Source organism: Pristiophorus japonicus, chromosome 29 (genome assembly GCF_044704955.1).
Source record: "Pristiophorus japonicus isolate sPriJap1 chromosome 29, sPriJap1.hap1, whole genome shotgun sequence".
NCBI lineage: Eukaryota > Metazoa > Chordata > Chondrichthyes > Pristiophoridae > Pristiophorus > Pristiophorus japonicus.
The window spans coordinates 11,303,805-11,318,350 of NC_092005.1; positions in this window are offsets into that span (position 1 = coordinate 11,303,805).

The window sequence follows — 14,546 nt, forward strand, 5'->3', positions numbered from 1 at the left end:
ACTGACAAAAAAAACTGACTAGAAAAACTGAGCAGAAAAACTGAGAAGAAAAACTTAGAAAAAATCTGTGAAAAAAACTGAGCAAAAAACTAAGAAAAACAACTGAGAAAAAGTAAGAAAATAAAATGTGAAAAACTGATAAGAAAAACTGAAAAAATAAGACTGAAAAAACTGAAGAAAAACAGAAAAAAACTGAAAAAAAACTGTGAAAAAAAAGAAGATCTGAGAAGAAAAACTGAGAAAAAAACTGACCAGAAAAACTGAGCAGATAAACTGAGAAATAAAACTCTTTTAAAAAAACTGAAGAAAAACGGAGGGAAAAAAACTGAGAAGAAAAACTGAGATAAAAAGACTTAAAAAACTGAAGAAAAACAGAAAAAAACTGTGAAAAAAGAAGAACTGAGAAGAAAAACTGAGAAAAAAACTGACTAGAAAAACTGAGCAGAAAAACTGAGAAAAAAAACTATTTAGAAAAACTGAAGAAAAACGGAGGAAAAAAACTGAGAAGAAAAACTGAGAAAAAAAGACTGAAAAAACTGAAGAAAAACTTTAAAAAACTGTGAAAAAAAACTGTGAAAAAAAGAAGAACTGAGAAGAAAAACTGAGAAAAAAAATGACTAGAAAAACTGAGCAGAAAAACTGAGAAAAAAAACTCTTTAAAAAAAACTGAAGAAAAACGGAGGGAAAAAGCTGAGAAGAAAAACTGAGATAAAAAGACTGAAAAAACTGAAGAAAAACTTAGAAAAAAACGGTGAAAAAAACTGAAAAAAAAGAACTGAGAAAAAAACCGACTAGAAAAACTGAGCAGAAAAACTGAGAAGAAAAACTTAGAAAAAATCTGTGAAAAAAACTGAGCAAAAAAACTAAGAAAAACAACTGAGAAAAAGTAAGAACTTAAAATGAGAAAAACTGAGAAGAAAAACGGTGAAAAAAAACTGTGAAAAAAAACCTAAGAAAAAAACAGAAGAAAAACTGAGAAAAAAAGACTGAAAAAACTGAAGAAAAACTTAGAAAAAAACGGTGAAAAAAACTGAAAAAAAGAACTGAGAAGAAAAACTGACAAAAAAAACTGACTAGAAAAACTGAGCAGAAAAACTGAGAAGAAAAACTTAGAAAAAATCTGTGAAAAAAACTGAGCAAAAAACTAAGAAAAACAACTGAGAAAAAGTAAGAAAATAAAATGTGAAAAACTGATAAGAAAAACTGAAAAAATAAGACTGAAAAAACTGAAGAAAAACTTAGAAAAAAACTGTGAAAAAATCTGTGAAATAAAAGAAGAACTCAGAAGAAAAACTGAGAAAAAAACTGACTAGAAAAACTGAGCAGAAAAACTTAGAAAAAATCTGTGAAAAAAACTGAGCAAAAAAGCTAAGAAAAACAACTGAGAAAAAGAAAGAAAATAAAATGAGAAAAACTGATCAGAAAAACTGAGCAGAAAAACTGAGAAAAAAAACTATTAAAAAAACTGAAGAAAAACGGAGGAAAAAAACTGAGAAGAAAAACTGAGAAAAAAAGACTGAAAAAACTGAAGAAAAACTTAGAAAAAAACGGTGAAAAAAACTATGAAAAAAAAGAACTGAGAAGAAAAACTGAGAAAAAAACTGACTCGAAAAACTGAGCAGAAAAACTTAGAAAAAAACTGTGAAAAAAACTGTGAAAAAGAAGAACTGAGCAGAAAAACTTAGAAAAAATCTGTGAAAAAAACTGAGCAAAAAAACTAAGAAAAACAACTGAGAAAAAGTAAGAAAATAAAATGAGAAAAACTGAGAAGAAAAACGGAGAAAAAAAGACTGAAAAAACTGAAGAAAAACTTAGAAAAAAACTGTGAAAAAAAAGAAGATCTGTGAAGAAAAACTGAGAAAAAAACTGACTATAAAAACTGAGCAGAAAAACTGAGAAAAAAAACTAAGAAAAACAACTGAGAAAAAGTAAGAAAATAAAATGAGAAAAACTGAGAAGAAAAACGGAGAAAAAAAACTGTGAAAATAAAACTAAGAAAAAAACTGAGAAAAAAACGACGAATAACTGAGAAGAAAATCTGAGAAAATCTGAGCGAAAAACAGAGCAGAAAAACTGAGAAGAAAAATGGAGGAAAAAAACTGAGAAGAAAAACTGAGAAAAAAAGACTGAAAAAACTGAAGAAAAACTTTAAAAAACTGTGAAAAAAAACTGAAAAAAAGAAGAACTGCGAAGAAAAATTGAGAAAAAACTGACTAGAAAAACTGAGCAGAAAAACTGAGAAAAAAAACTATATAAAAAAACTAAAGAAAAACGGAGGAAAAAAAATTGAGAAGAAAAACTGAGAAAAAAAACTATTTAAAAAAACTGAAGAAAAACGGAGGAAAAAAACTGAGAAGAAAAACTGAGAAAAAAAGACTGAAAAAACTGAAGAAAAACTGAAAAAAACTGTGAAAAAAAACTGTGAAAAAAAAGAAGATCTGAGAAGAAAAACTGAGAAAAAAACTGACCAGAAAAACTGAGCAGAAAAACTGAGAAATAAAACTCTTTTAATAAAACTGAAGAAAAACGGAGGGAAAAAAACTGAGAAGAAAAACTGAGATAAAAAGACTTAAAAAACTGAAGAAAAACAGAAAAAAACTGTGAAAAAAGAAGAACTGAGAAGAAAAACTGAGAAAAAAACTGACTAGAAAAACTGAGCAGAAAAACTGAGAAAAAAAACTATTTAGAAAAACTGAAGAAAAACGGAGGAAAAAAACTGAGAAGAAAAACTGAGAAAAAAAGACTGAAAAAACTGAAGAAAAACAGAAAAAAACTGTGAAAAAAACTGTGAAAAAAAGAAGATCTGAGAAGAAAAACTGAGAAAAAAACTGACTAGAAAAACTGAGCAGAAAAACTGAGAAAAAAAACTCTTTAAAAAAAACTGAAGAAAAACGGAGGGAAAAAACTGAGAAGAAAAACTGAGATAAAAATACTGAAAAAACTGAAGAAAAACTTAGAAAAAAACGGTGAGAAAAACTGAAAAAAAAGAACTGAGAAAAAAACCGACTAGAAAAACTGAGCAGAAAAACTGAGAAGAAAAACTTAGAAAAAATCTGTGAAAAAAACTGAGCAAAAAAACTAAGAAAAACAACTGAGAAAAAGTAAGAAAATAAAATGAGAAAAACTGAGAAGAAAAACGGTGAAAAAAAACTGTGAAAAAAAACCTAAGAAAAAAACAGAGAAGAAAAACTGAGAAAAAAAGACTGAAAAAACTGAAGAAAAACTTAGAAAAAAACGGTGAAAAAAACTGAAAAAAAAGAACTGAGAAGAAAAACTGACAAAAAAAACTGACTAGAAAAACTGAGCAGAAAAACTGAGAAGAAAAACTTAGAAAAAATCTGTGAAAAAAACTGAGCAAAAAACTAAGAAAAACAACTGAGAAAAAGTAAGAAAATAAAATGTGAAAAACTGATAAGAAAAACTGAAAAAATAAGACTGAAAAAACTGAAGAAAAACTTAGAAAAAAAATGTGAAAAAAACTGTGAAATAAAAGAAGAACTCAGAAGAAAAACTGAGAAAAAAACTGACTAGAAAAACTGAGCAGAAAAACTTAGAAAAAATCTGTGAAAAAAACTGAGCAAAAAAGCTAAGAAAAACAACTGAGAAAAAGAAAGAAAATAAAATGAGAAAAACTGATCAGAAAAACTGAGCAGAAAAACTGAGAAAAAAATCTATTAAAAAAACTGAAGAAAAACGGAGGAAAAAAACTGAGAAGAAAAACTGAGAAAAAAAGACTTAAAAAACTGAAGAAAAACTTAGAAAAAAACGGTGAAAAAAACTATGAAAAAAAAGAACTGAGAAGAAAAACTGAGAAAAAAACTGACTAGAAAAACTGAAGAAAATCTGTGAAAAAAACTGAGCAAAAAAACTAAGAAAAACAACTGAGAAAAAGTAAGAAAATAAAATGAGAAAAACTGAGAAGAAAAACGGAGAAAAAAAATTTGAAAATAAAACTAAGAAAAAAACTGAGAAAAAAACGACGAATAACTGAGAAGAAAATCTGAGAAAATATGAGTGAAAAACAGAGCAGAAAAACTGAGAAGAAAAACGGAGGAAAAAAACTGAGAAGAAAAACTGAGAAAAAAAGACTGAAAAAACTGAAGAAAAACTTTAAAAAACTGTGAAAAAAAACTGTGAAAAAAAGAAGAACTGAGAAGAAAAACTGAGAAAAAAAATTATTTAAAAAAACTGAAGAAAAACGGAGGAAAAAAACTGAGAAGAAAAACTGAGAAAAAAAGACTGAAAAAACTGAAGAAAAACAGAAAAAAACTGTGAAAAAAACTGTGAAAAAAAAGAAGATCTGAGAAGAAAAACTGAGAAAAAAACTGACCAGAAAAACTGAGCAGAAAAACTGAGAAATAAAACTCTTTTAAAAAAACTGAAGAAAAACGGAGGGAAAAAAACTGAGAAGAAAAACTGAGATAAAAAGACTTAAAAAACTGAAGAAAAACAGAAAAAAACTGTGAAAAAAGAAGAACTGAGAAGAAAAACTGAGAAAAAAACTGACTAGAAAAACTGAGCAGAAAAACTGAGAAAAAAAACTATTTAGAAAAACTGAAGAAAAACGGAGGAAAAAAACTGAGAAGAAAAACTGAGAAAAAAAGACTGAAAAAACTGAAGAAAAACAGAAAAAAACTGTGAAAAAAACTGTGAAATAAAAGAAGATCTGAGAAGAAAAACTGAGAAAAAAACTGACTAGAAAAACTGAGCAGAAAAACTGAGAAAAAAAACTCTTTAAAAAAAACTGAAGAAAAACGGAGGGAAAAAACTGAGAAGAAAAACTGAGATAAAAAGACTGAAAAAACTGAAGAAAAATTTAGAAAAAATCGGTGAGAAAAACTGAAAAAAAAGAACTGAGAAAAAAACTGAATAGAAAAACTGAGCAGAAAAACTGAGAAGAAAAATTTAGAAAAAATCTGTGAAAAAAACTGAGCAAAAAAACTAAGAAAAACAACTGAGAAAAAGTAAGAAAATAAAATGAGAAAAACTGAGAAGAAAAACGGTGAAAAAATACTGTGTGAAAAAACTAAGAAAAAAACTGAGAAAAAAATGACCAAGAACTGAGAAGAAAATCTGAGAAAATCTGAGCGAAAAACAGAGCAGAAAAACCGAGAAGAAAAACGGAGGAAAAAAACTGAGAAGAAAAACTGAGAAAAAAAGACTGAAAAAACTGAAGAAAATCTTTAAAAAACTGTGAAAAAAAACTGTGAAAAAAAGAAGAACTGAGAAGAAAAACTGAGAAAAAAACTGACTAGAAAAACTGAGCAGAAAAACTGAGAAAACAAACTATATAAAAAAACTGAAGAAAAACGGAGGAAAAAAACTGAGAAGAAAAACTGAGAAAAAAAGACTGAAAAAACTGAAGAAAAACTTTAAAAAACTGTGAAAAAAAACTGTGAAAAAAAGAAGAACTGAGAAGAAAAACTGAGAAAAAAAATTATTTAAAAAAACTGAAGAAAAACGGAGGAAAAAAACTGAGAAGAAAAACTGAGAAAAAAAACTAGTTAAAAAAACTGAAGAAAAACGGAGGGAAAAAACTGAGAAGAAAAACTGAGATAAAAAGACTGAAAAAACTGAAGAAAAACTGAGAAAAAAACGGTGAGAAAAACTGAAAAAAAAGAACTGAGAAAAAAACCGACTAGAAAAACTGAGCAGAAAAACTGAGAAGAAAAACTTAGAAAAAATCTGTAAAAAAAATTGAGCAAAAAAACTAAGAAAAACAACTGAGAAAAAGTAAGAAAATAAAATGAGAAAAACTGAGAAGAAAAACGGTGAAAAAATACTGTGAAAAAAAACCTAAGAAAAAAACAGAGAAGAAAAACTGAGAAAAAAAGACTGAAAAAACTGAAGAAAAACTTAGAAAAAAACTGTGAAAAAAAAGAAGATCTGTGAAGAAAAACTGAGAAAAAAACTGACTATAAAAACTGAGCAGAAAAACTGAGAAGAAAAACTAAGAAAAAATCTGTGAAAAAAACTGAGCAAAAAACTAAGAAAAACAACTGAGAAAAAGTAAGAAAATAAAATGGGAAAAACTGATAAGAAAAACTGAAAAAATAAGACTGAAAAAACTGAAGAAAAACTTAGAAAAAAACTGTGAAAAAAACTGTGAAATAAAAGAAGAACTCAGAAGAAAAACTGAGAAAAAAACTGACTAGAAAAACTGAGCAGAAAAATTTAGAAAAAATCTGTGAAAAAAACTGAGCAAAAAAGCTAAGAAAAACAACTGAGAAAAAGAAAGAAAATAAAATGAGAAAAACTGATCAGAAAAACTGAGCAGAAAAACTGAGAAAAAAATCTATTAAAAAAACTGAAGAAAACCGGAGGAAAAAAACTGAGAAGAAAAACTGAGAAAAAAAGACTTAAAAAACTGAAGAAAAACTTAGAAAAAAACGGTGAAAAAACTGAAGAAAAACAGAAAAAAACTGTGAAAAAAACTGTGAAATAAAAGAAGATCTGAGAAGAAAAACTGAGAAAAAAACTGACTAGAAAAACTGAGCAGAAAAACTGAGAAAAAAAACTCTTTAAAAAAAACTGAAGAAAAACGGAGGGAAAAAACTGAGAAGAAAAACTGAGATAAAAAGACTGAAAAAACTGAAGAAAAACTTAGAAAAAAACGGTGAGAAAAACTGAAAAAAAAGAACTGAGAAAAAAACCGACTAGAAAAACTGAGCAGAAAAACTGAGAAGAAAAACTTAGAAAAAATCTGTGAAAAAAACTGAGCAAAAAAACTAAGAAAAACAACTGAGAAAAAGTAAGAAAATAAAATGAGAAAAACTGAGAAGAAAAACGGAGAAAAAATACTGTGTGAAAAAACTAAGAAAAAAACTGAGAAAAAAATGACCAAGAACTGAGAAGAAAATCTGAGAAAATCTGAGGGAAAAACAGAGCAGAAAAACCGAGAAGAAAAACGGAGGAAAAAAACTGAGAAGAAAAACTGAGAAAAAAAGACTGAAAAAACTGAAGAAAATCTTTAAAAAACTGTGAAAAAAAACTGTGAAAAAAAGAAGAACTGAGAAGAAAAACTGAGAAAAAAACTGACTAGAAAAACTGAGCAGAAAAACTGAGAAAAAAAACTATTTAAAAAAACTGAAGAAAAACGGAGGAAAAAAACTGAGAAGAAAAACTGAGAAAAAAAGACTGAAAAAACTGAAGAAAAACTTTAAAAAACTATGAAAAAAAACTGTGAAAAAAAGAAGAACTGAGAAGAAAAATTGAGAAAAAAAATTATTTAAAAAAACTGAAGAAAAACGGAGGAAAAAAACTGAGAAGAAAAACTGAGAAAAAAAACTATTTAAAAAAACTGAAGAAAAACGGAGGGAAAAAACTGAGAAGAAAAACTGAGATAAAAAGACTGAAAAAACTGAAGAAAAACTGAGAAAAAAACGGTGAGAAAAACTGAAAAAAAAAACTGAGAAAAAAACCGACTAGAAAAACTGAGCAGAAAAACTGAGAAGAAAAACTTAGAAAAAATCTGTAAAAAAAATTGAGCAAAAAAACTAAGAAAAACAACTGAGAAAAAGTAAGAAAATAAAATGAGAAAAACTGAGAAGAAAAACGGTGAAAAAATACTGTGAAAAAAAACCTAAGAAAAAAACAGAGAAGAAAAACTGAGAAAAAAAGACTGAAAAAACTGAAGAAAAACTTAGAAAAAAACTGTGAAAAAAAAGAAGATCTGTGAAGAAAAACTGAGAAAAAAACTGACTATAAAAACTGAGCAGAAAAACTGAGAAGAAAAACTAAGAAAAAATCTGTGAAAAAAACTGAGCAAAAAACTGAGAAAAACAACTGAGAAAAAGTAAGAAAATAAAATGGGAAAAACTGATAAGAAAAACTGAAAAAATAAGACTGAAAAAACTGAAGAAAAACAGAAAAAAACTGTGAAAAAAACTGTGAAATAAAAGAAGATCTGAGAAGAAAAACTGAGAAAAAAACTGACTAGAAAAACTGAGCAGAAAAACTGAGAAAAAAAACTCTTTAAAAAAAACTGAAGAAAAACGGAGGGAAAAAACTGAGAAGAAAAACTGAGATAAAAAGACTGAAAAAACTGAAGAAAAACTTAGAAAAAAACGGTGAGAAAAACTGAAAAAAAAGAACTGAGAAAAAAACCGACTAGAAAAACTGAGCAGAAAAACTGAGAAGAAAAACTTAGAAAAAATCTGTGAAAAAAACTGAGCAAAAAAACTAAGAAAAACAACTGAGAAAAAGTAAGAAAATAAAATGAGAAAAACTGAGAAGAAAAACGGAGAAAAAATACTGTGTGAAAAAACTAAGAAAAAAACTGAGAAAAAAATGACCAAGAACTGAGAAGAAAATCTGAGAAAATCTGAGGGAAAAACAGAGCAGAAAAACCGAGAAGAAAAACGGAGGAAAAAAACTGAGAAGAAAAACTGAGAAAAAAAGACTGAAAAAACTGAAGAAAATCTTTAAAAAACTGTGAAAAAAAACTGTGAAAAAAAGAAGAACTGAGAAGAAAAACTGAGAAAAAAACTGACTAGAAAAACTGAGCAGAAAAACTGAGAAAAAAAACTATTTAAAAAAACTGAAGAAAAACGGAGGAAAAAAACTGAGAAGAAAAACTGAGAAAAAAAGACTGAAAAAACTGAAGAAAAACTTTAAAAAACTATGAAAAAAAACTGTGAAAAAAAGAAGAACTGAGAAGAAAAACTGAGAAAAAAAATTATTTAAAAAAACTGAAGAAAAACGGAGGAAAAAAACTGAGAAGAAAAACTGAGAAAAAAAACTATTTAAAAAAACTGAAGAAAAACGGAGGGAAAAAACTGAGAAGAAAAACTGAGATAAAAAGACTGAAAAAACTGAAGAAAAACTGAGAAAAAAACGGTGAGAAAAACTGAAAAAAAAAACTGAGAAAAAAACCGACTAGAAAAACTGAGCAGAAAAACTGAGAAGAAAAACTTAGAAAAAATCTGTAAAAAAAATTGAGCAAAAAAACTAAGAAAAACAACTGAGAAAAAGTAAGAAAATAAAATGAGAAAAACTGAGAAGAAAAACGGTGAAAAAATACTGTGAAAAAAAACCTAAGAAAAAAACAGAGAAGAAAAACTGAGAAAAAAAGACTGAAAAAACTGAAGAAAAACTTAGAAAAAAACTGTGAAAAAAAAGAAGATCTGTGAAGAAAAACTGAGAAAAAAACTGACTATAAAAACTGAGCAGAAAAACTGAGAAGAAAAACTAAGAAAAAATCTGTGAAAAAAACTGAGCAAAAAACTAAGAAAAACAACTGAGAAAAAGTAAGAAAATAAAATGGGAAAAACTGATAAGAAAAACTGAAAAAATAAGACTGAAAAAACTGAAGAAAAACTTAGAAAAAAACTGTGAAAAAAACTGTGAAATAAAAGAAGAACTCAGAAGAAAAACTGAGAAAAAAACTGACTAGAAAAACTGAGCAGAAAAATTTAGAAAAAATCTGTGAAAAAAACTGAGCAAAAAAGCTAAGAAAAACAACTGAGAAAAAGAAAGAAAATAAAATGAGAAAAACTGATCAGAAAAACTGAGCAGAAAAACTGAGAAAAAAATCTATTAAAAAAACTGAAGAAAAACGGAGGAAAAAAACTGAGAAGAAAAACTGAGAAAAAAAGACTTAAAAAACTGAAGAAAAACTTAGAAAAAAACGGTGAAAAAACTATGAAAAAAAAGAACTGAGAAGAAAAACTGAGAAAAAAACTGACTAGAAAAACTGAAGAAAAACTTAGAAAAAAACTGTGAAAAAAACTGTGAAAAAAAAGAAGTGAGCAGAAAAACTTAGGAAAAATCTGTGAAAAAAACTGAGCAAAAAAACTAAGAAAAACAACTGAGAAAAAGTAAGAAAATAAAATGAGAAAAACTGAGAAGAAAAACGGAGAAAAAAAACTGTGAAAATAAAACTAAGAAAAAAACTGAGAAAAAAACGACGAATAACTGAGAAGAAAATCTGAGAAAATCTGAGCGAAAAACAGAGCAGAAAAACTGAGAAGAAAAACGGAGGAAAAAAACTGAGAAGAAAAACTGAGAAAAAAAGACTGAAAAAACTGAAGGAAAACTTTAAAAAACTGTGAAAAAAAACTGAAAAAAAGAAGAACTGAGAAGAAAAATTGAGAAAAAACTGACTAGAAAAACTGAGCAGAAAAACTGAGAAAAAAAACTATTTAAAAAAACGAAAGAAAAACGGAGGAAAAAAACTGAGAAGAAAAACTGAGAAAAAAAACTATTTAAAAAAACTGAAGAAAAACGGAGGAAAAAAACTGAGAAGAAAAACAGAAAAAAAGACTGAAAAAACTGAAGAAAAACAGAAAAAAACTGTGAAAAAAACTGTGAAAAAAAAGAAGATCTGAGAAGAAAAACTGAGAAAAAAACTGACTAGAAAAACTGAGCAGAAAAACTGAGAAAAAAAACTCTTTTAAAAAAACTGAAGAAAAACGGAGGGAAAAAACTGAGAAGAAAAACTGAGATAAAAAGACTGAAAAAACTGAAGAAAAATTTAGAAAAAATCGGTGAGAAAAACTGAAAAAAAAGAACTGAGAAAAAAACTGAATAGAAAAACTGAGCAGAAAAACTGAGAAGAAAAATTTAGAAAAAATCTGTGAAAAAAACTGAGCAAAAAAACTAAGAAAAACAACTGAGAAAAAGTAAGAAAATAAAATGAGAAAAACTGAGAAGAAAAACGGTGAAAAAAAACTGTGAAAAAAAGACTGAAAAAACTGAAGAAAAACTTAGAAAAAAACTGTGCAAAAATCTGTGAAAAAAAAGAAGACCCGAGAAGAAAAACTGAGAAAAAACTGACTAGAAAACCTGAGCAGAAAAACTGAGCAGAAAAACTGAGAAAAAAAACTATTAAAAAAAACTGAAGAAAAACGGAGGAAAAAAACTGAGAAGAAAAACTGAGAAAAAAAGACTTAAAAAACTGAAGAAAAACTTAGAAAAAAACGGTGAAAAAAACTGAAAAAAAAGAAGAACTGAGAAGAAAAACTGAGAAAAAAACTGACTAGAAAAACTGAGCAGAAAAACTTAGAAAAAACTGTGAAAAAAACTGTGAAAAAAAAGAACTGTGCAGAAAAACTTAGAAAAAATCTGTGAAAAAACTGAGCAAAAAAACTAAGAAAAACAACTAAGAAAAAGTAAGAAAATAAAATGAGAAAAACTGAGAAGAAAAACGGAGAAAAAAAAATTTGAAAATAAAACTAAGAAAAAAACTGAGAAAAAAACGACGAATAACTGAGAAGAAAATCTGAGAAAATCTGAGTGAAAAACAGAGCAGAAAAACTGAGAAGAAAAACGGAGGAAAAAAACTGAGAAGAAAAACTGAGAAAAAAAACTATTTAAAAAAACTAAAGAAAAACGGAGGAAAAAAACTGAGAAGAAAAACTGAGAAAAAAAACTATTTAAAAAAACTGAAGAAAAACGGAGGAAAAAAACTGAGAAGAAAAACTGAGAAAAAAAGACTGAAAAAACTGAAGAAAAACTTTAAAAATCTGTGAAAAAAAACTGTGAAAAAAAGAAGAACTGAGAAGAAAAACTGAGAAAAAAAATTATTTAAAAAAACTGAAGAAAAACGGAGGAAAAAAACTGAGAAGAAAAACTGAGAGAAAAAGACTGAAAAAACTGAAGAAAAACAGAAAAAAACTGTGAAAAAAAACTGTGAAAAAAAAGAAGATCTGAGAAGAAAAACTGAGAAAAAAACTGACCAGAAAAACTGAGCAGAAAAACTGAGAAATAAAACTCTTTTAAAAAAACTGAAGAAAAACGGAGGGAAAAAAACTGAGAAGAAAAACTGAGATAAAAAGACTTAAAAAACTGAAGAAAAACAGAAAAAAACTGTGAAAAAAGAAGAACTGAGAAGAAAAACTGAGAAAAAAACTGACTAGAAAAACTGAGCAGAAAAACTGAGAAAAAAAACTATTTAGAAAAACTGAAGAAAAACGGAGGAAAAAAACTGAGAAGAAAAACTGAGAAAAAAAGACTGAAAAAACTGAAGAAAAACAGAAAAAAACTGTGAAAAAAACTGTGAAAAAAAAGAAGATCTGAGAAGAAAAACTGAGAAAAAAACTGACTAGAAAAACTGAGCAGAAAAACTGAGAAAAAAAACTCTTTAAAAAAAACTGAAGAAAAACGGAGGGAAAAAACTGAGAAGAAAAACTGAGATAAAAAGACTGAAAAAACTGAAGACAAACTTAGAAAAAAACGGTGAGAAAAACTGAAAAAAAAGAACTGAGAAAAAAACCGACTAGAAAAACTGAGCAGAAAAACTGAGAAGAAAAACTTAGAAAAAATCTGTTAAAAAAATTGAGCAAAAAAACTAAGAAAAACAACTGAGAAAAAGTAAGAAAATAAAATGAGAAAAACTGAGAAGAAAAACGGTGAAAAAATACTGTGAAAAAAAACCTAAGAAAAAAACAGAGAAGAAAAACTGAGAAAAAAAGACTGAAAAAACTGAAGAAAAACTTAGAAAAAAACTGTGAAAAAAAAGAAGATCTGTGAAGAAAAACTGAGAAAAAAACTGACTATAAAAACTGAGCAGAAAAACTGAGAAGAAAAACTTAGAAAAAATCTGTGAAAACAACTGAGCAAAAAACTAAGAAAAACAACTGAGAAAAAGTAAGAAAATAAAATGGGAAAAACTGATAAGAAAAACTGAAAAAATAAGACTGAAAAAACTGAAGAAAAACTTAGAAAAAAACTGTGAAAAAAACTGTGAAATAAAAGAAGAACTCAGAAGAAAAACTGAGAAAAAAACTGACTAGAAAAACTGAGCAGAAAAACTTAGAAAAAATCTGTGAAAAAAACTGAGCAAAAAAGCTAAGAAAAACAACTGAGAAAAAGAAAGAAAATAAAATGAGAAAAACAGAGCAGAAAAACTGAGCAGAAAAACCTGAGAAAAAAAACTATTAAAAAAACTGAAGAAAAACGGAGGAAAAAAACTGAGAAGAAAAACTGAGAAAAAAAGACTGAAAAAACTGAAGAAAAACTTAGAAAAAAACGGTGAAAAAAACTGAAAAAAAAGAACTGAGAAGAAAAACTGACAAAAAAAAACTGACTAGAAAAACTGAGCAGAAAAATTGAGAAGAAAAACTTAGAAAAAATCTGTGAAAAAAACTGAGCAAAAAACTAAGAAAAACAACTGAGAAAAAGTAAGAAAATAAAATGTGAAAAACTGAGAAAAAAAAGTGTGAAAAAAAGACTGAAAAAACTGAAGAAAACCTTCGAAAAAAACTGTGAAAAAAACTGTGAAAAAAAAGAACTGAGAAGAAAAACTGAGAAAAAAAACTGACGAGAAAAGCTGAGCAGAAAAACTGAGAAAAAAAACTATAAAAAAAACTAAGAAAAACGGAGGAAAATACTGAGAAGAAAAACTGAGAAAAAATGACTGAAAAAACTGAAGAAAAACTGTGAAAAAAACTGCGAAAAAACTGTTAAAAAAAAGAAGAACTGAGAAAAAAAATGGGAAAAAAACTGACTAGAAAAACTGAGCAGAAAAACTGAGCAGAAAAACTGAGAAAAAAAACTATTAAAAAAAACTGAAGAAAAACGAAGGCAAAAAACTGAGAAGAAAAACTGAGAAAAGAAGACTGAAAAAACTGAAGAAAAATTTAGAAAAAAACTGTGAAAATATCTATGAAAAAAAAGAAGAACTGAGAAGAAAAACTGTGAAAAAAAACTGACTAGAAAAACTGAGCAGAAAAACTGAGCAGAAAAACTTAGAAAAAAACTGTGAAAAAAACTGTGAAAAAAAAGAACTGAGCAGAAAAACTTAGAAAAAATCTGTGAAAAAAACTGAGCAAAAAAACTAAGAAAAACAACTGAGAAAAAGTAAGAAAATAAAATGAGAAAAACTGAGAAGAAAAACGGAGAAAAAAAACTGTGAAAATAAAACTAAGAAAAAAACTGAGAAAAAAACGACGAATAACTGAGAAGAAAATCTGAGAAAATCTGAGCGAAAAACAGAGCAGAAAAACTGAGAAGAAAAACGGAGGAAAAAAACTGAGAAGAAAAACTGAGAAAAAAAGACTGAAAAAACTGAAGAAAAACAGAAAAAAACTGTGAAAAAAAATGTGAAAAAAAAGAAGATCTGAGAAGAAAAACTGAGAAAAAAACTGACTAGAAAAACTGAGCAGAAAAACTGAGAAAAAAAACTCTTTTAAAAAAACTGAAGAAAAACGGAGGGAAAAAACTGAGAAGAAAAACATGAGATAAAAAGACTGAAAAAACTGAAGAAAAACTTAGAAAAAAACGGTGAGAAAAACTGAAAAAAAAGAACTGAGAAAAAAACTGACTAGAAAAACTGAGCAGAAAAACTGAGAAGAAAAATTTAGAAAAAATCTGTGAAAAAAACTGAGCAAAAAAACTAAGAAAAACAACTGAGAAAAAGTAAGAAAATAAAATGAGAAAAACTGAGAAGAAAAACGGTGAAAAAAAACTGTGAAAAAAAACCTAAGAAAAAAACAGAGAAGAAAAACTGAGAAAAAAAGACTGAAAAAACTGAAGAAAAACTTAGAAAAAAACTGTGAAAAAAAAGAAGATCTGTGAAGAAAAACTGAGAAAAAAACTGACTATAA